Below are 25,019 nucleotides of genomic sequence, written 5' to 3' on the forward strand. Positions count from 1 at the left end.
GGAAAGTATCAAAATCCACATAGATGCTGCGGGATTCAAGATACCAATGTAAATCGACACAGGTGCATGTGTGAGTGTAGTACCGGACTCGCTATACCTCGACAAATTGCATGATTTCACGTTGGAGAAATCCAAGATAGAGCTGCGAGGCTACTCGGGAGAGAAAATTCCTGTGGTAGGTCGTATCACTGTACCGGTGAAATACAAAGATCAATTTCAGAACTTGCCTCTAATAGTAGTGAAAGGAGACAAGTCTGCCTTACTGGGAAGAAATTGGTTGAGCTCACTGAAGCTGGATTGGAGTAAGATTTTCTGTGTGGAAACGAGATTTGCATCAAAGGATGATGTTATCAAGAAGTTTCCGAAGGTGTTCTGCGAAAAGGACAGTTCGATCCAAGGCTTCAAGGCGAGTGTCGGGGTACAGAATGACTCTAGATTGGTTTACTACAAGCCACGTTCCGTACCATATGCACTCAAGGAGAAAGTTGAGCAAGAACTCAAAAGACTAGAGACTGAGAATATTATTTGTAAGATTGATCGACGTAATTGGGCTACACCCATTGTTGTTGTACCTAAGTCCGATGGTAAGGTAAGATTGTGTGGTGATTATAAAGTAACCGTAAACCAGGTTCTAGAGGGTAATGTCCCCAATACATTGCGGAGTATAGAAGATTTGTTCACAACACTGACAGGTGGTCAGATCTTCTCAAAACTGGATCTTACGAATGCCTACTTACAGCTTGAACTGGATGAGGAGTCCAAGTCATGCTTGACTATAAATACTCATCTCGGCCTATATCAATTTAATAGGCTACCATTTGGAGTGTCTTCCACCCTTGCCATATTCCAAGGGATGATGAACCAGATTTTGCAAGGTATTGAAGAGGTAGTATGTTATTTGAATGACATACTGATTTCAGCACCAAATTGGCAAATTCATAATAACATATTGAAAGAAGTCCTCAAACGGCTAGAGAAGCACAGAGTACGAGTGTCTGCTTGTAAGTGTGAGTTATTTAAAAACTCAGTGGAGTACTTAGAGTACAGAGTAGACAAAGATGGTTTACATCCAACCATGGGAAAACTGGATGCCATTAGAATGCACCCATTCCCAGGAATGTCACTGAACTTCGTTCGTTTTTGGGTCTTTTGAACTATTATGGGAAGTTCCTACCAAATTTGGCTACAGTATTACATCCACTGAATGAACTATTGAAAAAACAGGTCCATTGGAAGTGGTCAAAAGAATGCGATACAGCATTCAAGGAGTGTAAAAGCAAATTGGTAGAGAGCACCATGTTAGTTCACTATGACATATCTAAGGAAATTAAGGTAGCATGTGATGCCTCTCCATATGGAGTTGGAGTAGTAATCTCTTATGTATTATGCAGTGGGGAGGAGAAACCAATTGCTTTTGCTTCACGCACTCTCAGTGCCAGTGAGAGTAATTATGCGCAAATTGAAAGGGAATCTTTGGCATTAATTTTTGGGGTCAAGAAGTTTCACAAATACTTGTATGATCGTAAGTCCATCGTTATGGACCATAAGCCCCGAACAGCAATCCTCCATCCAAAGTCCCTAGTTCCAACATTAGCTGCAGCCCGAATGCAGAGATGGGCTTTGATTTTGTCAGCATATACATATGATATAGAACACAGACGATCAGCTGATCACAGTAATGCTGATGCAATGTCTACATTGCCTTCCCCATCACAAGTAACACCGGATAGGGAAGAAGTGTTTTATTTCTCATACATTGATGAAGAACTGCTAGTCACAGCTGAAGAGATTGGTAGAGCAACCAAACGTGACCCAGTCATGTCAAAGGTGTATGATTATATTGCAAATGGATGGCCAAACCAGGTAACAGACAAAGATATTCGTCCATTCTTAATTCGAAGGAATGAATTATCAGTCGATAAAGATTGTATCATGTGGGGTGCAAGAGTGGTTATACCAAATAAATTCAGGTCCAAATTATTAGGAGACCTCCATGACCAGCACGTGAGAATGTGCTTGGTCAAGAGTTTTGCACGCAGTTATTTATGGTGGCCAGGTCTTGATAAAGATATTGAGTACATTGTGAGTCAGTGTACAACATGTCAATCGGTAAGCAAGCAACCACCATCGGTACCATTACAGCCATGGAAATTGTCTCCCAGGGTGTGGTAAAGGCTACATATTGATTTTGCTGAGTTAGAAGGACAACAATTATTCATTGTGATTGCTAGCCATTCGAAGTGGGTTGAGGTGTTTCCAATGTGGAAAATAACAACAAGTAAAACATTAGACATTTTGCGAAGTTTATTTTCTTTATTTGGTCTCCCTGAAGAAATTGTTTCGGATAATGGATCACAATTTCATTGAGAAGAATTTGCACAGTTCATGAGCAAAAATGGTGTGAAACATACCAAGGTTCCACCATACCACCCTGCTTCGAATGGTGCAGCAGAGCGCACTGTACAAATTGTAAAACGTGCCCTCATAAAACAAATGTTAGTTCCAAATCCAAGAAAACAACAGTTGTCATTGGAACACAAATTGGCTAATTTTTTGATTACTTATCGTAATACTCCTCATACAACTACTGGTAGAACTCCAGCAGAGTTGTTTCTCAAACAACAGCCACGAACCAGATTCTCATTGTTAAAACCAAATTTGGCACAATCCGTAGAAGAGACACAATTATGACAGAAAGAGAATCATGATAGAGGTAGAGTAAAAGAGAGAAGTGTGAAATTAAACCAGAAGGTGAGAGTGAAAAACCATCACCATAAATGGTTAAAGTGGTTACTAGGAAGAGTGGTGAAGATATGTGGTCCTCGCATATATTTGGTAAAGATGTTTGATAATGGACAGGTTTTGTTTGTTCATATTGGTCATATTTTACCTACAGATATGGAAGGAGTTGAAGGTGGGAATGATTCAATTATTTCTGACTCATCAGATAGTTTTGATATACCAGTAGAATATGCTACATTTAATGTACTGGAAACAAATCCAAGAGAAAATCAGAATGTAAGTCTGAGTCCAAGTCAGGAAAACAGGAAGGTAGAATGAGTTCAAATGAAAATCCAGGAAATTCCGTGGAGGAAAATGTTCCTCAGGATGAGCCTTGAAGAAATTTAGATTCAACACCATGTTTGGAAGGGTCTGTTCGAGAGCGAAGGTATCCTCTTCGAAACAGAAAACAAGTTAAACTTGTAAATATGAAAAAAAATGTCTATATCCTGTGTTATGTATAAACATGCAAGTTATGTATGATGTTTGTTATAATAACTTCTTCATTAAGGAGGGAGAAGTGTAATGTCTGTAAGCTTGTACGGTTTGTAGCCCCACACTGTGGATGTGGATATATTGTGTACTGCAACTACAGAGTTAATAATAAACAGAATCAGGCATGTTCCGGAGGTTTCCGACAGAGCTGTCTGCCATGTTAGAAGCTGTGTGTGCTGTGCTCTGTGAATATATCACATTGAACAGGAGAGGTAACAGTTGTCATAGATAAAATTAGGTACAGCATCACACGCAGTTTGAATCTGGATTCTATTTTATTTTGATTTGCCAATAATTAAAGGTTCCTTTCCCCTCTTTGTCCTTTACTCCAAGAGACCAGATCAAGGGCCCAAATTTGGCCCTCTGGTTTTTTTGGCACACCTCCGAGCCCCCCGCCGACATTTTACATCAGAAGCAGCGCCAAAAAAAATCCTTGCGATAATGGCCGATTCTCGGACCGTCTGTGGAACTGGCATGGTGCAGAACAAAGAGAGGAGGCGGAGCTAGATCCCGGCGCTGAAAACAGTGCCGGAACCTCTGCAGATGCGCGCTAGAGTTTGTGCGCATGTGCAGTAGCTCCTGGCAGGCCGTTTCTGTAAATGCGCGCTGCAGGCTGTGTGGCCCTGGCCGAATGGGTTCCCTCATCGGCGGCCCGCTGCATTCCCTAAGGTAGGAGTTCTACTTTTTATTTGTTATTTACTGATTGATTTTGTTGCTTTAGGTGCAGGGTTCCTTCTATTTTTTATTTGTTATTTATTGATTGCTTATTACTTTTTGTGCTTTGTTTGGTGCTTGGTGGTGCTTTAAATGTAGTTACTTGTGCCGATTCCTTAACTGTAAGTAAGGTCTTTCTGTACGGACAAAAGTGGACACATACACTGCCCTAAGTTAGTTTAGTACAACTTTTTTCTGGCCAAATTGGCATAAATGGTCTAAATGGCTGGGAACACCCCCTTTTGAAAAAAAAGCTGACCTAACAAAAAACCTAACTAACTCAGTTACACTGGCACAAATTAAATGGCCATGTTTGCGACTAAAAAGATACACCAGAAAAATCAAGTTACACCAAAAAAAACGGTGCAACTCATGGGGAAATTTGGGCCCAAAAGACTGAAGCCGATATAAAATAAAGGTTTTTTTGTACAGTTTTCTTTATGTACCAACAAATCATATTCAGTTATTTAGTGCTGTTGATCCAAATAACATTTTTAATTTCAGCAGGTGGAAACAATTCAACATAGGCTGACTGATCACAGAGTTAACAAAAATATTGAAGTACTTCCCTTTGGTGGAAAGTTAGCTGGAGGGATTCTGGAGTTTAAACTTTTCTGTCAATATTTTACAACTCTTCATGTTATAAACTCTAATTGAAATGTTTTTGTAGGAAAAAAAAATACCTTGCCTTTATATATTATTGGAAGAAACCGTTCACAAATAAGCACTTCAAAACTTTTAGTAACACTTTTAAAACCTCAGCTATTGTAAACCTTTGACACTTTCAACCCTCATCCATGCTAGGTGTTACAGCAGTATAGTAACTTAACTATTTGGTTAGAAAATTATGTACATCAAGACAAGATGGAAGCCATTGCTCCCTTTGCTTGCCCAAGTATCACTTGTTTTCCATTTTAAATGGATTGTCACAGGGTGCATATACTTTGAACTGTGAATCTTTCCAAATGTGAAGTCGCTGTACAAAATAAACCACTCTCCCATTTTGCAGACGTTATGAGAAGTGACTTTCTTAACCCAATTTTTCCTATCATCTAGGAATAGTCAGTCAGTGAGTATACATAAAATGAGTAGCCTTCTGAGTTTTTTCTCGATTGAATATTCCCATTGTGTTTCAAGGAACTTGGTCAATACATTTACTATTTTATTTGGAATGGCAAGTAATTTGCATCTGTGGACTGGTTGATTAGATATTGATATTGTAATATTTTATTGTAACATTAAGGAACCAACCGAGTGTACTGAGTGTAACAATGTGTGATCCATTTAATACATGGCACCTGGAGCAAGGGATGGTGGGGGCGGGGGGGGCGGGAAGTCCTCGGTTTACAACCAATCTTCTAACCTCTGCCATGCCCATGCAACCCAAATTCCCTCCGTGTCCATTTATGTGGAAATTTTGCTGATGCTTTGGACACAAGGCCATTACTTGTATCTTCTTTTTTTTTCTTAACTCCTATCCTCTGGTCTCCTCTACTTCCAATCTCCCAGTTAGGCCAGCTTTCATTTCTCTCCTCTTGGGTACTTTGCTGCCTCAATCCCGACACCAGAACATCACTGCTCTTCTTCCTTCCTACTCTCCTGCCACCATTCCAGGCTTGGATCCCCCTCACAGCTACTTTTTGTTCCCCTCCTGGTATTCTCCTATTGCCCCAATTGTTAAGTTCTCACCATTCATAATTTCACTCCCATTTCATCTTTTTAACCTTCTCCACCCCTACAAGCTCCACCCCCCCCCCCCACCCCCCCACCCCGACCACTCTATTCCTCAGTCTCTGGGCTCGCACGCTTCTCCCAACTTTGCGGCTGTGCCTTCAGCTGCCTAGATCTCATGCTCTGGAATCCCATCACTAAACACTTACATTTCTCCACCTCCCTCTCATACTTTAAAGAACTCCTGAAAAATTATCTCTTTGACCAAGCGTTTGGTCCTCCTCCCAATATCTTCTCCTTTGTCCCGGCATCCATTTATGCCTGATTACGTTTCTGAAGTGCCTTGGGACATTTTGTCCAAGTTTAAGGTGCTATATTAATGCAGGTTGTTTGCCTTTTTAAAATGCAGGTTACATTTTCTAAGATTGGAGTATCTAAAGGTCTGGTCAGCTGGTCTACGCCATCTCTTTTGCACTTTAAAGAAACTGTCTCTCTATGAAATCTTAATTCTGAACTCCAGCGACAATAATAATGATATGCTTTATTCCCTGATATTGAACATGTAATCCCCAAAATGCGCAATCATCAGTTCGGACGAAAGGTCATCGACCTGAAATGTTAACTCTCTTTCTCTCTTCACAGACGCTGCCTGACCTGCTGAGTATTTCCAGCATTTTCTGTTTTTATAGCACATTATTTTAACACCGAATCAGTAGAATAAAAGCCAGTTTAGATTAGTAACTCCATAATCCATCCATTTTTAAAAAAATAATTAAAACGACTTCTTTATTAAGTCAGTAATAAATTACTATTGAATAGGATAAAGGCATGATATCTTTGTTTGGAGTGCTATATTTTGTATTTTCAGTCATTTTTGGTGAAAGAAAATTGTCAAAATAAATAGTTTCAAAAACACTGCCATTAATAAAACTACAAAGAACTACTTGTCACTTTCTGCCAGAACTTAAAAAAAAAAATTGTTCTAGGATGTGGGCATCGCTGGCAAGATCAGCATTTGTTGCCCATCCCTAATTGTCCTCGAGAAGGTGATGGTGAGCCGCCTTCTTGAACTGCTGCAGTCCTTGTGGTGAAGGTACTCCCACAGTGCTGTTAGGGAAGGAGTTCCAGGATTTCGACCCAGTGACGATGAAGGAACTGCGATATACTTCCAAGTCAGGATGTTGTGTAAATTGGAGAGGCACTTGCAGGTGGCGGTGTTCCCATGCTCTTGCTGCCCTTCTCCTTCTAAGTGGCAGAGGTCGCGGGTTTGGGAGGTGCTACCAAAGAAGTCTTGACGAATTGCTGCAGTGCATCTTATAGATGGTACACACTGCAGACACGGTGCGCTAGTGGAAAGGCTTTGGGGAGTCAGGAGATGAGACACTTGCCGCAAAATACACAGCCTCTGACTTGCTCTTATAGCCATAGTATTTATGTGGCTGGTCCAGTTAAGTTTCTGCTCAATGGTGCAATGGTGACCCTCCCCCCTCCCCCCCTCCCACCCCGCTCCCCCTCCCCCCAGGATGTTGATGGTGGCAGATTCGGCGATAGTAATGCCATTGAATGCCATGGGGCTGTGGTTAGACTCTTTCTTGTTGGAGACAATCATTGCCCGACACTTGTGCGGCGCAAATGTTACTTGCCACTTATCAGCCCAAGCCTGAATGACGTTCAGGTCTTGCTGCATGCAGGCATGGACTGCTTCATTTTCTGAGGAGTTGCAAATGGAACTGAACACTGCAATCATCAGCGAACATCCCTACTTCTGATCTTATGATGGAGGGAAGGTCATTGATGAAGCAGCTGAAGATGGTTGGGGCTAGGACACTGCCCTGAGGAATTTCTGCAGCGATGTCCTGGGGGTGGGATGATTGACCTCCAACAACCACAACCATCTTCTTTTGTGCTCGATATGACTCCAGCCAGTGGAGAATTTTCCCCCGATTCCCATTGACTTCAGTTTTTATCAGGGCTCCTTGATGCCACACTCAGTCACATGCTGCCTTGATATCAAGGGCAGTCACTCTCACCTCACCTATGGAATTCAGCCCTTTTGTCCATGTTTGGACCAAGGCTGTAATGAGGTCTGGAGCCGAGTGGCCCTGACAAAATTAAAGCACATGGTATTGGGAGTAATGTATTGACGTGGATAGAGAACTGGTTGGCAGACTGGAAGCAAAGAGTAGGAATAAACGGATCCTTTTCAGAATGGTAGGCAATGACTAGTGGGGTACCGCAAGGTTCAGTGCTGGGACCCCAGCTATTTACAATATACATTAATGATTTGGACAAAGGAATTGAATGTAATATCTCCAAGTTTGCAGATGACACTAAGCTGGGTGGCAGTGTGAGCTGTGAGGAGGATGCTAAGAGGCTGCAGGGTGACTTGGATAGGTTAGGTGAGTGGGCAAATGCATGGCAGATGCAATACAATGTGGATGTGTGAGGTTATCCACTTTGGTGGCAAAAACAGGGAGGCAGAATATTATCTGAATGGTGACAAAGTAGGAAAAGGGGAGGTGCAACGAAACCTGGGTGTCATGGTACATTAGTCATTGAAAGTTGGCATGCAGGTACAGCAGGCGATGAAGAAGGCAAATGGCATGCTGACCTTCATAGTGAGAGGATTTCAGTAGAGGAGTAGGGAGGTCTTATTGCAGTTGTACAGGGCCTTGGTGAGGCTACACCTTGAATATTGTGTACAGTTTTGGTCTCCTAATCTGAGGAAGGACATTCTTGCTATTGAGGGAGTGCAGCGAAGGTTCACCAGACTGATTCCCGGGATGGCAGGACTGACATGTGAAGAAAGACTGGATCAACTAGGCTTATATTCACTGGAATTTAGAAGAATGAGAGGGGATCTCAAATTCTGACGGGATTGGACAGGTTAGATGCAGGATGTTCCTGATGTTTGGGAAGTCCAGAACCAGGGGTCACAGTCTAAGGATAAGGGGTAGGCCATTTAGGACTGAGATGAGGAAAAACCTCTTCACTCAGAGAAGTGTGAACCTGTGGAATTCTCTACCACAGAAAGTTGTTGAGGCCAGTTCATTAGATATATTCAAAAGGGAGTTAGATGTGGCCCTTATGGCTAAAGGTGTCATGTATGTAACCTTTATGTAACAACATTGCAATACTGTATATACGTAAGAAATGCACACCTTGACCACAGGGGGTGAACTTGTGGGAGACACTCCTCACCTGGTCATCCAGGTATATAAAGGGAGGTTCCACGCAGGGTCATCACTTCTTGGTCCTGTGAATAAAGGTTCAGGTCATGGAGTGACCTTGTCCATAGAATGTGCCTCATGTGGATTTGTGGTATTGTGTAAAGATGTTACATTGGCGACGAGAAACGTGAATCAACGACCCACGAGAATGGCCACCGGCAGCACAGATGAACGGTACTGTGTTGGTGAGGACTGGCATGATTTCATTGAGAGGCTCCAGCAGAGTTTTGTCACGAAGGGCTGGCTGGGAGACACAGCAGCCGACAAGCGAAGGGCTCATCTGCTGACCAGCTGTGGACCTAAGACTTACGCGCTCATGAAAGACCTGCTTCGCACCTGAGAAGCCGGTGGACAAAACCTTTGAAGAGCTCAGCAAACTAATTGGTGAGCACCTCAAACCAGCGAGCAGCGTACACATGGCCCGACACAGATTCTATACCCACCGACGTCGGGAAGGACAGTGCATACCGGATTTCGTTGCGGACCTCCGGCGCTTGACCAGTTTCTGTAGGTTCACAGACGCCTGCAGGGGGGAGATGCTAAGGGATTTCTTTATTGAGGGCATCGGTCATGCTGGGATATTCAGAAAGCTAATTGAGACCAAGGACTTGATCTTGGAAGCGGCGGCGTTGATGGCTCAGACTTTTATGGCGGGGGAGAAGGAAACCAAGATAATATACGCACGCAATTCTGCCTCCAACGTGGCGATGGATCAGGGAGTCAATATCATAAACGCAACACAGAGCCCCGCAGGCAGGCGAGGGCAGATCAACACACCCCAGGCAGCAATAGACCCAAGAGTAAGTCTCCAACAGAGACAATGGCAGGCTGAACGGACATTTATGCCCCCCCCAGTGGACAATGCGGCCCGGAATGGGGCCATTGACACCCACTAATAGGTTGCTCAAGAGCAGTCAAAGGGACAATCAGCGAGGAATGCCTTGTAACAGCTCTTTTGTTCACAACAATGGGAATCTCAGTTCATACTGGAGGTGTGGGGGCAGACATTCTGCCAGGACTTGCAGGTTTAAACAGTGCGTCTGCAGAAATTGTAACCTCAGTGGCCATTTAGCCAGAATGTGCAGAAAGCCTGTAACCAGGCTAATATACGAGGCGGATGAACCAGATGAGGGGTCTGCGAGGCAGGATGATGCTTGGGGCAAATCAATGGACATTGAAGTTCAGCGGGTTCATGTGGCAAACATTCACAGCTCATATACCAAAACGCCACCTATGATGATGAAAGTCCTATTAAACGGCATTCCTGTACGCATGGAGTTGGACACGGGGGGCCAGCCAGTCACTCATGAGTGTTCAACAATTTGAAAAGCTGTGGCCACTCAAAGCCAGCAGACCCAAACTAGAACACTAGAACGCATTGAGACGCAATTACGGACGTACACCAAAGAAATCATTCCAGTGCTAGGCAGTGCAATGTTGGCGGTCACACACAATGGATCGGTGAACCGGCTGCCGCTCTGGATTGTCCCAGGCAATGGTCCCGCACTGTTGGGGAGGAGCTGGTTAGCTGAGATGAACTGGAACTGGGGGGATGTGTACGCCATGTCATTTGTGGAGCGAAGTTCATGCTCACAGGTCCTACAGCAATTTGAGTCACTATTCCAACCTGGCGTCGGGACGTTCAAAGGTACCAAAGTAGTGATACGCATCGCCCCGGACGCCACACCAGTGCACCACAAAGCCAGAGCAGTGTCGTATGTGATGCGGGAGAAAATTGAGAGCGAGTTGCACCGGTTGCTGAGAGAGGGCATCATCTCGCCTGTTGAATTCAGCGACTGGGCGAGCCCCATCGTTCCCGTCCTAAAAGCAGATGGCTCGGTCAGGATCTGTGGCGACTACAAGGCCACTATCAACCAGGTGTCCCTACAAGGCCAATACCTGCTCCCGAGAGTGGAGGACCGTTTTGCCACGCTGGCAGGCGGCAAGCTGTGCACCAAGTTGGACCTCACTTCAGCCTATATGACCCAAGAACTGGCCGACGAATCTAAACTACTGACCACCATCACCATGCACAAGGGACTGTTTGTTTACAACAGGTGTCCGTTTGGCATTCGATCAGCGGCCGCGATTTTTCAAAGAAACATGGAAAGCCTGCTCAAATCCATTCCTGGAACAATTGTATTTCTGGACAACATCCTCATCACGGGTCGTGACACCGAGGAACACCTCCACAACCTGGAGGAGGTGCTACGCCGACTGGACCAGGTAGGCCTGCGACCCAAGAAGTCTAAGTGTGTGTTTTTGGCTCCCGAAGTTGAGTTTCTGGGCAGGAGGGTTGCTGCAGACGGGATTCGGCCTACCGAATCCAAAACGGAGGCGATTCGACGAGCGCCCAGGCCCTGCAACACATCAGAGTTGCATTCATTTCTGGGACTCTTGAACTATTTCGGGAACTTTCTGCCAAACTTAAGCACATTATGGGAGCCGCTACACGTGCTCCTGCATAAAGGTTGCGATTAGTTTTGGGGGGACCGTCAGGAACGGGCTTTCAATCGGGCGCGGAATCTGCTTTGTTCAAATAAGTTATTGACCCTGTATGACCCCCGTAAGAAATTGGTTCTGACATATGATGCATCATCCTATGGGGTTGGGTGCGTGTTGCAGCAGGGTAATACTGAGGGACAACTACAACCTGTGGCTTATGCCTCCAGGTCGCTCTCGCAAGCTGAACGGGGATATGGGATGGTTGAGAAGGAAGCACTCGCATGTGTCTATGGGGTGAAAAAGATGCATCAGTACCTTTTTGGCAGGAGGTTCGAATTAGAAACGGACCACAAGCCATTAACATCCCTGCTGTCAGACAGCAAGGCTGTCAATGCCAATGCGTCAGCTCGCATACAGCGATGGGCTCTCACGCTCGCTGCGTATGACTACACCATTCGGCACCGGCCCGGCACCGAAATTGCACTGACGCGCTCAGCAGGCTTCCACTGGCCACCATTGAGCGGGCAGCGGAGCAAAGCGCTGAGATGATCATGGCTGTCGATGCCTTAGACAGCACAGGCTCCCCCATCACAGCCCGCCAGATCAAAATCTGGACCAACAGAGATCCCCTCCTATCCTTGATTAAGAAATGTGTCCTGACTGGAGATTGGGCATCCGCACACGGAGCATGCCCCGAGGAGGTCAGACCGTTTCACAGACGGATGGATGAGCTCTCTATCCAAGCTGACATCCTACTATGGGGCTGCCAGGTAGTCATGCCCCAGAGGGGCAGGGAAGCATTCATCAGGGAACTCCACAGCGAGCACCCAGGCATCGTTCTGATGAAGGCCATTGCCCGGTCACATGTGTGGTGGCCGGGAATTGATTCAGACCTGGAACACTGTGTTCGCAGGTGCACGACGTGTGCCCAGCTAGGTAATGCCCCCAGGGAGGCCCCACTCAGCCCGTGGCCCTGGCCATGGTCACGTATTCACGTAGACTACGCGGGTCCGTTCGTGGGAAAAATGTTTCTCATTGTGGTTGATGCGTACTCGAAATGGATCGAGTGCATCATTTTGAATTTGTGCACGACATCCACCATTGTGGAGAGTCTGCGTGTGGTCTTTGTAACCCACGGCTTGTCGGACATCCTTGTTAGCGATAATGGCCCATGTTTCACAAGCTACGAATACCGGGAGTTCATGTCGGGTAATGGCATTAACCATGTCAGGACAGCACTGTTCAAGCCGGCCTCCAATGGCCAGGCGGAATGTGCGGTCCAAATCATAAAACAAGGCATGCTCCGGATTCAAGGACCCTCCCTTCAATGCCGCCTATCGCGCCTCCTGCTGGCCTATAGGTCCCGACCGCACTCGCTCACGGGGGTCCCGCACGCTGAGCTACTCATGAAACGAACACTCAAAACTCGGCTGTCCCTCATTCATCCAGTCCTATCCGACATTGTTGAGGGCAAGCGCCAGTCCCAAAACGAGTAGCATAACCGAAATTCAAGGGGGAGATGTATAGAAATCGATTACCCCGTATTTGTTCTCAATCACGCTTTGGGGCCCAAATGGCTTGAGGGTACTGTAATAGACAAAGAGGGGAATAGGGTCATAGTGGTTAAACTCAACAATGGGCAGATATGTCGCAAGCATCTGGACCAAGTAAAAAAAAGGTTCAGCATCGATATTGAGGAACCTGAGGAAGATCATGAGATGGTATTCACACCACCGCCAGTGAACGAGCAACAAGAACATTCAGCAGCATGCAGAGTCCCTGCGGTCAGCCCGGACAGGCCGGAATCTGTGCAATTCTCTGCCCATGGAAGCAGTTGAGGCTAGCTCATTGAATGTATTCAAATCACAGATAGATAGATTTTTAACCAATATGGGAATTAAGGGTTACGGGGAGCGGGCGGGTAAGTGGAGCTGAGTCCACGGCCAGATCAGCCATGATCTTGTTGAATGGCGGAGCAGGCTCGAGGGGCTAGATGGCCTACTCCTGTTCCTAATTCTTATGTTCTTATGTTCTTATGGAATCACCACAAGTGACAGACATGCATACCAAGACTCAACAACCAGAGCCCCAACTGCAGCGCTTCACGAGAGAGCGCAGACCTCCCGAGAGACTTAACCTAGGATCCCAATAGGATGTTGAGGGGGAGCTGATGTCATGCATGTAACCTTTATGTAATAACACTGCAATACTGTATATACGTAAGAAATGCACACCTTGACCACAGGGGGTGAACTTGTAGGAGACACTCCTCACCTGGTCATCCAGGTATATAAAGGGAGGTCCCACACAGGGTCATCACTTCTTGGTCCTGTGAATAAAGGTTCAGGTCATGGAGTGATCTTGTCCATAGAATGTGCCTCGTGTGGATTTGTGGTATTGTGTAAAGACGTTACAAAAGGGATCAAGGGGTATGGAGAGAAAGCAAGAATGGGGTACTGAAGTTGCATGATCAGCCATGATCATATTGAATGGTGGTGCAGGCTCAAAGGGCCGAATGGCCTACTGCTGCAGTTTTGTTTCTATGTTTCTATGTTTCTATGTTTCTGACGGAACCCAAACTGAACATCAATGAGCAAGTTATTGGTGAGTAAGTGTATCTTGATAGCACTGTCAACAACGCCTTCCATCACTTTGCTGATGATTGAGAGTAGACTGATGGGGTAGTAATTGGCTGGATTGGATTTGTCCTGCTTTTTGTGGACAGAACATTCTTGGGCAGTTTTCCACATTGTCAGGTATGCCAGTGTTGTAGCTGTACTGGAACAGCTTGGTTCGAGGCTCAGCTAGCTCTGGAGCACAAGTCTTCAGCACGACAGCTGGGATGTCGTCGGAGCCCATAACCTTTGCTGTATCCAGTGCGCTCAGCCGCTTCTCGATATCATGTGGAGTGAATCGAATTGGCTGAAGACTGGCTTCTGTGATGATGGGGACCTCAGGAGGAGGTCGATATGGATCACCCACCCGGCACTTCTGGCTGAAGATGCTTGCAAACGCTTCAGCCTTGTCTTTTGCACTCATGTGCTAGGTTCCACCATCATTGAGGATGGAGATATTCATGGAGCCTCCTTCTCCCGTTAGTTGTTTAATTGTCCACCACCATTCACGACTGGATGTGGCATGATGCAGAGCTTTGATCTGATCTATTGATTGTGGGATCGCTTAGCTCTGTCTATGACATGCTGCGTCCGCTGCTTAGCATGCATGTAGTCCTGTGTTGCAGCTTCCCCAGGTTGGTACGTCATTTTTAGGTATGCCTGGTGCTGCTTCTGGCATGCTCTTCTGCATGGGAGTGAGTTACAGTCTGCGATCTAATCGAGGAATTCATATAAAATAACAGATACCCGGGAGTGAGTTACGTGGCTAGAATCTAATCGAGGGGTTCGGGGGATTTGTATATAGAATAACAGATACCCCGGGAGTGAGTTACAGGCTGGGATCTAATCAAGGGGTTCGGAGCGGTTTGTATATATAGTATAACAAATACCCGGGAGTGAGTTACAGGCTGGGATCTAATCGAGGGGTCCGGGGGGTTTATATATAGAATAACAGATACCCAGGAGTGAGCTACAGGCTGGAATCTAATCAAGAGGTTCCGATGGGGGTTTATATATAGACTAACAGATACCCAGGAGTGAGTTACAGGCTGGGATCTAATCGAGGGGTTTGTAAATTAGGTGTCAAGATTCAAACTTTTTGCTATGTTGCTATGTCAGCCTACAATTACATTAACTGCAGCGTTGGTGTGAAGCAAAACTGTTTTGTACAGATGAGACAGCTGTCATGTGAACATATTTTTAAACTAATGGCATTTTTCCAGAGAAGTTTCGGTTTTGGAAACTGAACAATTGCTGCACAACTGAGCAATGCGAATCACTTTAACAATCCAAATTTGCTATTTTTGTACTGGAATTATATTTTCAGTTTAAAAGCCTGGCTACCTATTAATTAAGTTTGAATAGACCAAAATCTATATATATATCCATATATCTATATATTTATTAAAAATACATCACAGTAGAACAGTTTATTTTCAAATCATCTTGAAAATGTGGCAGGACTAAAATCAATGAAATAATGTACCGTATCCATTTTAGTTATTAGATAAAGCTGGAAAATAGTATTGTAACTGAGTGCATATTCAAATTGATTTTGTAAAAATGCTGAATAATCTGAAAGGTAAGAAATACAAAAAAAACTACAAATTATCTGTTGAAATCAGAACACAGTCATTTTCTTGCACTTTGTTATATATTAAATTAGTGCAAACAATCTAGGAGAAACGTAGTGCTTAAGGCGGCTCTTATCATTTATCGCTGTGACCCTGCAATGACCCATTTACTTTGGTTAACACGCTTCCTGAAGCAGTCATATGCATAACCAGAACGTGCACCTGCCAACACATACAAGTCCATATTTTGCTTCAACGGCCTTTCTCTGTGTCTTGTTTACCTCCACTTCATCACAGACTGCAAACCTCAACTTCCGTAATAAACCTCAAGAATTACTAAAATGGATAATTTCTCGTGGGAAATCTTGCAATCCTCTCTATATGCACAGGCTGCATTTCTAGCTATGATTAAGTGCCAAGATTTGAGAACACCCATCAACGATTAATTCAAAATTATATCATATCAAAATTTGGTTTCAACTTCGACTGGCCTTTTAATTCCTCATTTTAGCTCGTGTAAAAATCAGGACTAATTTTTTTTGTGCTCATTAAACATGAGAGACAGCAATGCTGTGGAATGATCCTCAGTTTATACCAGTATTACTCATAGATCAGGCATTTCATAAGGTCAATTGTAATGTGAAAATATTTGAATGCAACCTCCCAAAAATGGACTTCAACCTAAAACTTAAGAACAGTTCCTCTTACTGTAATAGAATTAGAATTGCTTTTCCATTTCCCACACAAATCATCTTAATGGCTTTTCTAATTGATGTTGCTTAAGTCAGTCATAATTGCCAGCAGTTTTCTGTGCTACACACAAGGCTGAGATTGGCCTTGATTTGTCTTACTCAGCCTTTATGAGCAGTTAATCTGGCCTCTAGGCCACATTCAAGGTTATAGGACTGAATGGAGAACCTAGGGAATAAAATGATCAGAAACCCGAACAATAAATTAATTTCAGTCCAATTCAAATAGCCTGCTGAGCTTGCCTGTATAAAATGAACATTTGATTAATCCTGTGGTATGGCTAGCTCAAGTAGGATTCTTAAAGGGAAATTTTTGTGTTCCTGAATTTGCTTGCTAAGCTTATTTCTTTGTTCAGTTGGCATTCATGTTCCTTGCATTTTGCTCCATGCATTAGTTGTAAGTGATAGGGAATGTTTCATTTTTGCATTTATTTTGTTTCCTTTTGGTGACATTCATACCACATTCTTAGTTGCTGCTGAAATTTAAATAGTACCAACGTTTTTGTGGGCTCCAATAACGCTACATGACCTAGAACATAAGAAAATAAGAAATAGGAGCAGGAGTAGGCCATTGGCCCTTCGAGCCTGCTTTGCCATTTAATAAGATCATGGCTAATCTGATCTTTGGCTCAGCTCCACTTCCCTGCCCGCTCCCTATAATCCTTCCTCCCTTATCGTTCAAAAATCTGTCTATCTCCACCTTAAATATATTCAATGACCCAGCCTCCACAGTTCTCTGGGGCAGAGAATGCCACAGATTTACGATCCTCTGAGAGAAGGAATTTCTCCTCATCTCAGTTCTAAATGGGTGGCCCCTTATTCTGAAACTATGCCCCCAAGTTCTAGATTCCCCCACAAGTGGAAAAATCCTCTCTGCATCTACCCTGTCAAGCCCCCTCAGTATCTTATATGTTTCAATAAGGTCAACTTTCATTCTTCTAAACTCCAATGAGTATAGGCCCAATCTGCTCAACCTTTCTTCATAAGTCAACCACTTCATCTCAGGAATCAACCTAGTGACCCTTCTCTGAACTGCCTCCAATGCAAGTATATCCCTCCTTAAATAAAAAGACCCAAACTGTACGCAGTACTCTAGGTGTGGTCTCACCATTACCCTGTACAGTTGGAGTAGGAGTTCCCTGCTTTTATACTCTATCCCCCTTGCAATAAAGGCCAACATTCCATTTGCCTTCCTGATTACTTGTTGTACCTACATACTAACTTTTTGTGTTTCATGCACAAGGACCCCCAGGTCCATTTGTATTGCAGCATTTTGTAATCTCTCTCTATTTAAATACAAGCAACTCTCGATTATCCGCACAGGAATGCAATGGGAAACCGTTGTAACGGCATTTAAAATTCCGTGTGTGTGCGCGCTGCTGCAGCCGCTGTCTGTCGCAGCCGCCGCTGATGTCAGAGTCCTTTTGGCCTGGCAAGGCATCGGGCCGGTGCGTTCAGAGTCCATTTGGCCCGGGAAGGCATCGTGCTCCAGAACTCCGGAGCTAGACAATCTCCTCCTCGAGGCCACCTGCATGCATGCTAGTAATGTCCATACTTAACTGCCTTGTTACTGTTTGTAGCTGACTGCACAGTATTTATTCATTGAAGTTTTAACTTTATAATGTCAACTCGCTCTAACGGAGAAATCGTTTACCCGGCATAGCCCAATCCCCGAGGGTTGCCTGTAATAATTTGCCTTTTTATTTTTCCTACCAGATTATACTCCATCTGCCAAATGTTTGCCCACTCACTAAACCTGTCAATATCCCTTTGCAGATTCTTTGTGTCCTCCTCACAATTTGCTTTCCCACCCATCTTTGTATTATCAGCAAACTTGGCTACATTACACTCGGTCCCTTCATCCAAGTCATTAATATAGATTGTAAATAGTTGAGTCCCCCAGCACTGATCCCTGCGGCACCCACTAGTTACCATTTGCCAACCGGAAAATAACCCATTTCTCCGATTCTCTGTTTTCTGTTGGTTAGCCAATCCTCTATCCATGCTAATATACCCCCAACCCCAAGAGCTCTTATCTTGTGCAGTAACCTTTTATGTGGCACCTTATTGAATGCCTTCTGGAAATCCACTGGTTGCACCTTAACCAGCCTGCTCGTTACATCCTCAAAGAACTCCAGCAAATTTTTCAAACATGATTTCCCTTTCATAAAATCATGCTGACTCTGCCTGACTGTAATATGCTTTTCCAAATGTCCTGCTACTGATTACTTAATAATGGACTTCAGCAATTTCCCAATGACAGATGTAAGGCTAACTGATCTATAGTTTCCTGCTTTCTGCCTGCCTCCTTTTTTAAGTACCCAAAGCTAGATGAGGAAATTATTTCATGAGGTAGCAACAAATGTCAGTGCAGTGGCACTATTATGTCCACATCTATCATTACCCCAAGAGACAGCTTTACAGACTGAAAGATAACTAGCTGGAATTGCCAGGAATCCTATGTTTGACAGCAGAGCTAGGTTCATCACCTTCCCTTTACAAGACCGTCACATTGCAACTGCAGGCGTGACCCATATGGATAGATCTTCCCTATGAGTAGGATGTGGATTATACCTTTATGTCACTGCATCCTTCCAAGCGACCACCAGTGATATATCTGAATCTGGTCAGTTGGCTGTCCACAGATATATTAAACAGTTGCAAGAGTCATGGGGGCTGAAATTCACCCCCACCGGAAACAAGTCGCACCTACCGTTTTTGTTTTGTTTTGGTCGCCGCACTTGCGAAGTTTTGCTCTTTGTCGTTTTTTTTCGAGCGGGGCAAAAGTTGGTCATAATGGGGACAGAAGTGGGGGCGGGAACAGAGTGACCATCATAATGGAGGCGGAAGTGGAGGCAGGATGGATTTTCCGTTGCTGTCAGTCATCAGCACCGGTCTGGTGATGTCATCGGCTAGCACATCACAACATCTCTCCCCTTCAGTTAAGAGGGTGCCTGTTGATGGCCCAGCCGAACCCGAGGGCATAATTGTTGGGTTGACTTGGCAGTCGGCCGACAAAAAGAATAAGATGGCAGTCGCAGCAGTCGCACCGCCATTTCAAACACAGTGCAGCGACAGAAAAAAGCATTTTTACCATTTGACCGTTAATGGAGAAGGTAGCCATAATCTAGTTAGGATGCTTTCTGTCAGCTTTGTCTTCGATTGTGCGATCAACTTTACCAAGCATCTTAATAGTCATGACTTCAAAATCAGAATCATCACTGTCTTCATATAATGCATGAACTTTTGACTTTCCCTTATATTTAGGCTTATGTGTAGACTTCTGCTTTGATCCACTCGGCCTGCACTTTTGAGAAAAGTGATTTGGGGCCTAAAACTCCGGTTGGAGGCTTCCTTCGGATGAATGTCTCTGACCCAAAATTCTTTTATGAAAATATCTAGTGGTACTGGAGGTGCCTTAGATTCTGGTCGGAGGCCTTCATTCGATGCGGGGAGATGTCTTCCTCGTACATACGAGAATGCTGGAGTCACGTGGGCCTGGACCACCAATCACACGGTAGTATTCTCATTGATAATAATAGGAACTCCGTTTTTACGAGTTCCCATTACTACCAATGAAAATAAAACCCTAAAACAAGAAACACAACATAATAAAAAAAACACCTCACATATTTAAAATTAATTGAAATTAAAGTTAATTAAATGTTTTAGAAAAATATATATTTTGGGGATTTTTTTTTTAATGTGTTTTAATCGGGTTTAAAATAAACTTACCTAAATGGACAGGGTTTTTTAACGTAAAAATGTGTATTTAAATTTAAATTTTATATGTTTTACAACTCTTATGCTGGTAAAAGTAGGCTATGCGCCTGCTTTCACCAGGCATAAGTGTTTGAAGGACATTCGCTGGGCATTAGTTGGGCAAATAGCCCAATCTCACCCACGCGAATGTCCTTCTCCCAGGAATGCGGAGGATCTGTCAAGAGAAATTTTGACAGATCGGAAAAGCCGGGTTTCGGCGCATGCGCGTCTCGCCCTGAAAATCGACTTTTGTGAGGCCTCGCTGAGTCCATGCGCACTTTGTACAGACACGGTGAGGCTGGAATTTTAGCCTCATTTTGTTTGCCGCAACTTGTGCAGGTCTTTCCATATGCTGGGCATTTAGTTTTTGACAGCTCATATCTACAATATCTGCAATTGTTCGGGAACTCTTTGTCTGTGAACTTTTTCTTTGTGGGTAAGGGTTTCTGTCCGACAGCTTTGACATCTTCAGAGTCTAAATCTGTTTTAGTGATTGTCATGGCTTTAATTTGGGCAACTGTGGCCTCAGTAGCTTTACAGAACATCACATGTTTATCTACTGTTAGGCTTGATTCTTGCAACAGCCTCTTATGCACAGTGTTATCAGATATTCTGCAGACTATGCCGAAATCACATGATGATGCCAGCTCCCTCACGTTCACGAGATATCTGACAAATTGTTCGTCTCCATGTACACCTGGGAATCCCTGACCCAAGATCGCCCTAAGTGGAGGAAGAGCATCCGTGAGGGCGTTGAGCACCTTGAGTCTCGTCTCCGAGAGCATGCAGAAATCAAGCGCAGACAGCGGAAGGAGCGTGCGGCAAACCAGACCCCCCCCACCCATCCTTTCCTTCAACCACTGTCTGTCACACATGTGACAGAGACTGTAATTCCCGTATTGGACTGTACAGTCACCTGAGAACTCACTTTTAGAATGGAAGCAAGTCTTCCTCAATTTCGAGGGCCTGCCTATGATGATCATGATGACCGTTCATAGATGATTTTGGTTTTATCTTTACAATGCTCTTCCCAGAGCTTCAAAATAATCTCAATTTCCTTTCTGTCTTCCTTTGATTTGTAGGGAAGATTATTGTGGATATCTAGGGCATCTCTGCCAATGGCAGTGATAAACATTGCAGCCCTAAATCTATCTGTTTTTTCCACAATATTCGCGATAATTTCATAGCTGTCCTACAGCTGTTTGAATTTTTTCCTGGAGATTTGAAAGTTGGGTGGGGAATGTGCATGGGGGTTGGCACCATGCTGGTCATGATAGCTCATTATAGTTTAGAACTTTGAGTATGTCACATACATGTATACAGTTCAAATAACCAGGGGACTAGAACAAGTCTAATTAGTAAAATATCGTGGCCATGTATTTGTAGAAATACTTTTTCAATCAAGGCTCTACAATAGCTTATACCACCTTCAGTTTACTTTACTAATACCTCTAGATTACTCTACAAGCTTAGGATTATTTATCGCCCTTCACGGATCCACGCGCGGTGTGTACAAAGCACGCTCTGCACTGCACTGCATAACGTCGATTTCGAGCCCCTCGAAAAAGTTTTACAGTTCCAATATTTCGATCGTTGATGCTTTCGACGAAAGATTGGAAGTCTGCACTTCTGACAGCATGTATTTTATTGTCACTTGAACACTCACAGTTCAATTTAACTCTATTTATTCTGGAGATCTCAATCAGCCATGTGCAGTTAAAATGGCGTTCCTCATACAGACTGATTTTCTCAATACAAATCCAGGGCACTATATCTCCTAACTAGAGGGTGCTATACATTTTATCATTACACTGATGTGGCTCAGTGTCAAAACTTTTGCCTCATAATACTCCTCTGAAACACCTTGGGAAGTTTCGCTATGTTAAAGGTGCTATATAAATACAAGCTGTTGTTGTTGTTGTCAGGAAGCTGTAGAAAACCCAGACATGTGTAAGCTTGCATACTGCAGGTGGCAAAATGAAGGTGGCATTATTGCTTTAGCATCCGAGTTGATGGCTAGTGTTTGGTAGTCTGTGCTATCTAAAGACTGTGCATTGAGATTTAGAAAGCCTGAAATCATAGGACAACTGTCATATATACTGAAGTTGGAATAGAACATGGAATTTAATGAAAAGAATCTTTAGAGAATTCCAAAGTTTATGGAAAAGCATTCTACTGAGTGTTCTATTGATAAGTGTTCTGGATTCCGTTATGGCAACAACTTTGAAGCATTCCTCAGATTTGGTACTAATGAGTGACCTTGTCATTGTATACCAGTGCCTTGGACTTTATTGTTGCACTGCATATTTAATTTTTGCATCTTATAGTATTTAATTTTTGCATCTTATAGTATAGTACTTCATTTTTAATAGTATAGTTAATAGGTTATAGCATCATTTAAGGCAACTTTCACAAGGTTTGAAAAATGTTAGTAAATATTTGTTCATTTACAATACATGTTTCAGAAAGAGGGTGTGCAGAATTTGAGTGCTATAAAAGTGGCAAGTTTTACAGATGGGGAAATATGCATTATATGTACATGCAGATTATACATAGTGCATCATATAATATATCAGATCTGTTGTGTTTTAAGTTCAAGAACCTCAACATTTGATCCTTTTTTGTGTATTGTTAGCTAGCTTACTTTATTTTAGATATTGGGCAGATCAGGAGTTTAGCTGAATGTCTCTGCATGGGTCTTGTTGCATCTGTACCCTGCTTCTGTCCATGACTAGTACAAGGGTGTTATTAGGCAAGGTTGAAGTGCATAGCCTTGCAGGCCACTTTGGTCCTCATACAAGGGTGACAGATGATTGACTTAGAACAAAAGAATCGTGACTACCACCTGCGAAATGAGTAATACCCTGCATGATCAGAGTTCTAAATCATGAACAAGCTGCATAATGATAGTGAGGTAGCCCGTTCAGTTCATTTAAGCCATGGAATTGTGTCTAAGGGGCAAGATGGCACATGGGTGCTATCAATTACTAAAATGAAGGAAATCCAGCAATTTTTTGAAATTGCACAACTGTGTCAAATTACTATTCATGGGAAAGGAAATTCAAATGTTGACACTGAAGAAACTGTTTGATATATTTGGGCTGGATTTTCGCCTTTCTGGTTTTTCTGGTGAAAACGGGAGCGATACGTGAAACTTACCATTTTCGCTGTGCTACCGTTTTTAGGTCGAACTTTCGGGTTTTAGGTCTGCGCCACGGGGTAAGGGGGGCGTTGCACAAGGATTTACGGCGCAAAAATGCAAGTTTTGCCAAATTTAGTCCAGGGCTGGGAGCGCTGCGAGATAGGCCTTAGGAGGGGGAAAAAAAATTCCAAAAAAATTCCAAAAACATTCGCAAAACCTTTGGCTAGCAAATTGCTGAAAAAGAATGAAAATATAAAAACTTTAACTTAGCTTTTTTGCAGGTTTTCATACTTACCGCTGCTGGCAGGGCTGTACCGACGGGTTTGACCTGTCCATATTCTGGGCGCGGCGTATGGGTCGGGAAAGTGCCGAAAGTATGACGCAAACGTAATCCACGTCATGCACCTCTCCCCGGAGGTGCTTGAAAGCGCCGCCGCAAACAGGTACACGAGAATCCTGTCGGGCTTTGGGACTGGGTTTTCACCGCGGAGGGTCAAATCGCAGCGAAAACCCGGTTGCAAACTTCTCGAAAATCCGGCCCAATAATTGTAGGGCAGCAAGTACTACAGATGCCCCCTATGCTAAGCTGGAAGGAACTGCAAGCACATAAACTTTGCAAGATGGTGACCCGGAGTGTCAATAGCAATGCTGTCCCCATGGTGCAGTGTTTCTACAGCAAATGTCAGCTCTGCGATGGAGTTTGTGCAGACTCAGAGCCTGCAGAGATAGTTACCCGTGGTCAATGACAGATGGGCATACCAGGACCTGCAGATGCACGTGGCATAATGGTAATTATGGGAAGCACAGTCTGCTGCCATCTGATCTCTCTGGTAAGCCTTCTTTGATCATCTAACACAGGAAACATTAAAATTCCAAACTTCAAATTTAGTAACTTAAATACATCCTTTTAAGAGCTCCCTTTCCCATATGCAAAAATTATTCTTGCCATTGGCACCTACTTTGAAGGTCTTGATGCTGCACTGAAAAATCCAAAATGGATGGCTGAATAACAATGCACTCATTTAAATACTGAATATATTTGCTAGCAGTCGGAGGAGGGCCAGGAAACTGTAATGAGTAGATTGCAGACCTAGCAAATTTCTAAAGAACCAAGTTTCCAGTCCCTGCTCACATAAGAACATAAGAAATAGGAACAGGAGGAGGTCATACGGCCACTCGAACCTGCTCCACCACTCAATAAGATCATGGCTGATCACTCACCTGCAGGAGTGTTGTCCTGCATCAGAATTTCTACCTTAACATGTTCAACATGGAGGTATTTGAAGAACATTTGCTGCTTTATTTTATGTGCATTTCTGAAAAAGGTAAACTACAGTCTCAAAGTTAGTGCTCAGCCAATGATACTCTAAAATGACAATATAGGGCTAGATTTTCGTCATATATCCACCCATTTACCGCTCATTTAACCACTGAGATTGACTTTACTGCCCATATTTGATTATAAATGGAAACTAATGCCCAATTATCACCTATTTATCGCCGGCATAACTTTCGGCTTACTTTTAACAAGTTTGATATTGAATCATAATGGGCAATTTTCTAACTTTGCACTCCCAATGGAGGGGCTTCACCTTCCGTGAGCACATATCAGATATGATTTTCCCACCATCATTTAAATAGTAAGAAAACTATGTGCAGGGTTTTCTGGTATGCAGTCCTGGTGGGCAAGGCTGGAGTGTACACTTAGAGCGGGGAGTTCGAGGTGCGTCGAGGAGCGGCCTATAAAAAGGCCTGTGAGCGTCGGAGGCAGCGGGACTTTGAGCGGGGAGTTCGAGGTGCGTCAAGGAGCCAGCTGTTGCAGCTGGGAAAGAAGGCAAAAA

This window comes from Pristiophorus japonicus, chromosome 9, assembly GCF_044704955.1.
Source record: "Pristiophorus japonicus isolate sPriJap1 chromosome 9, sPriJap1.hap1, whole genome shotgun sequence".
NCBI lineage: Eukaryota > Metazoa > Chordata > Chondrichthyes > Pristiophoridae > Pristiophorus > Pristiophorus japonicus.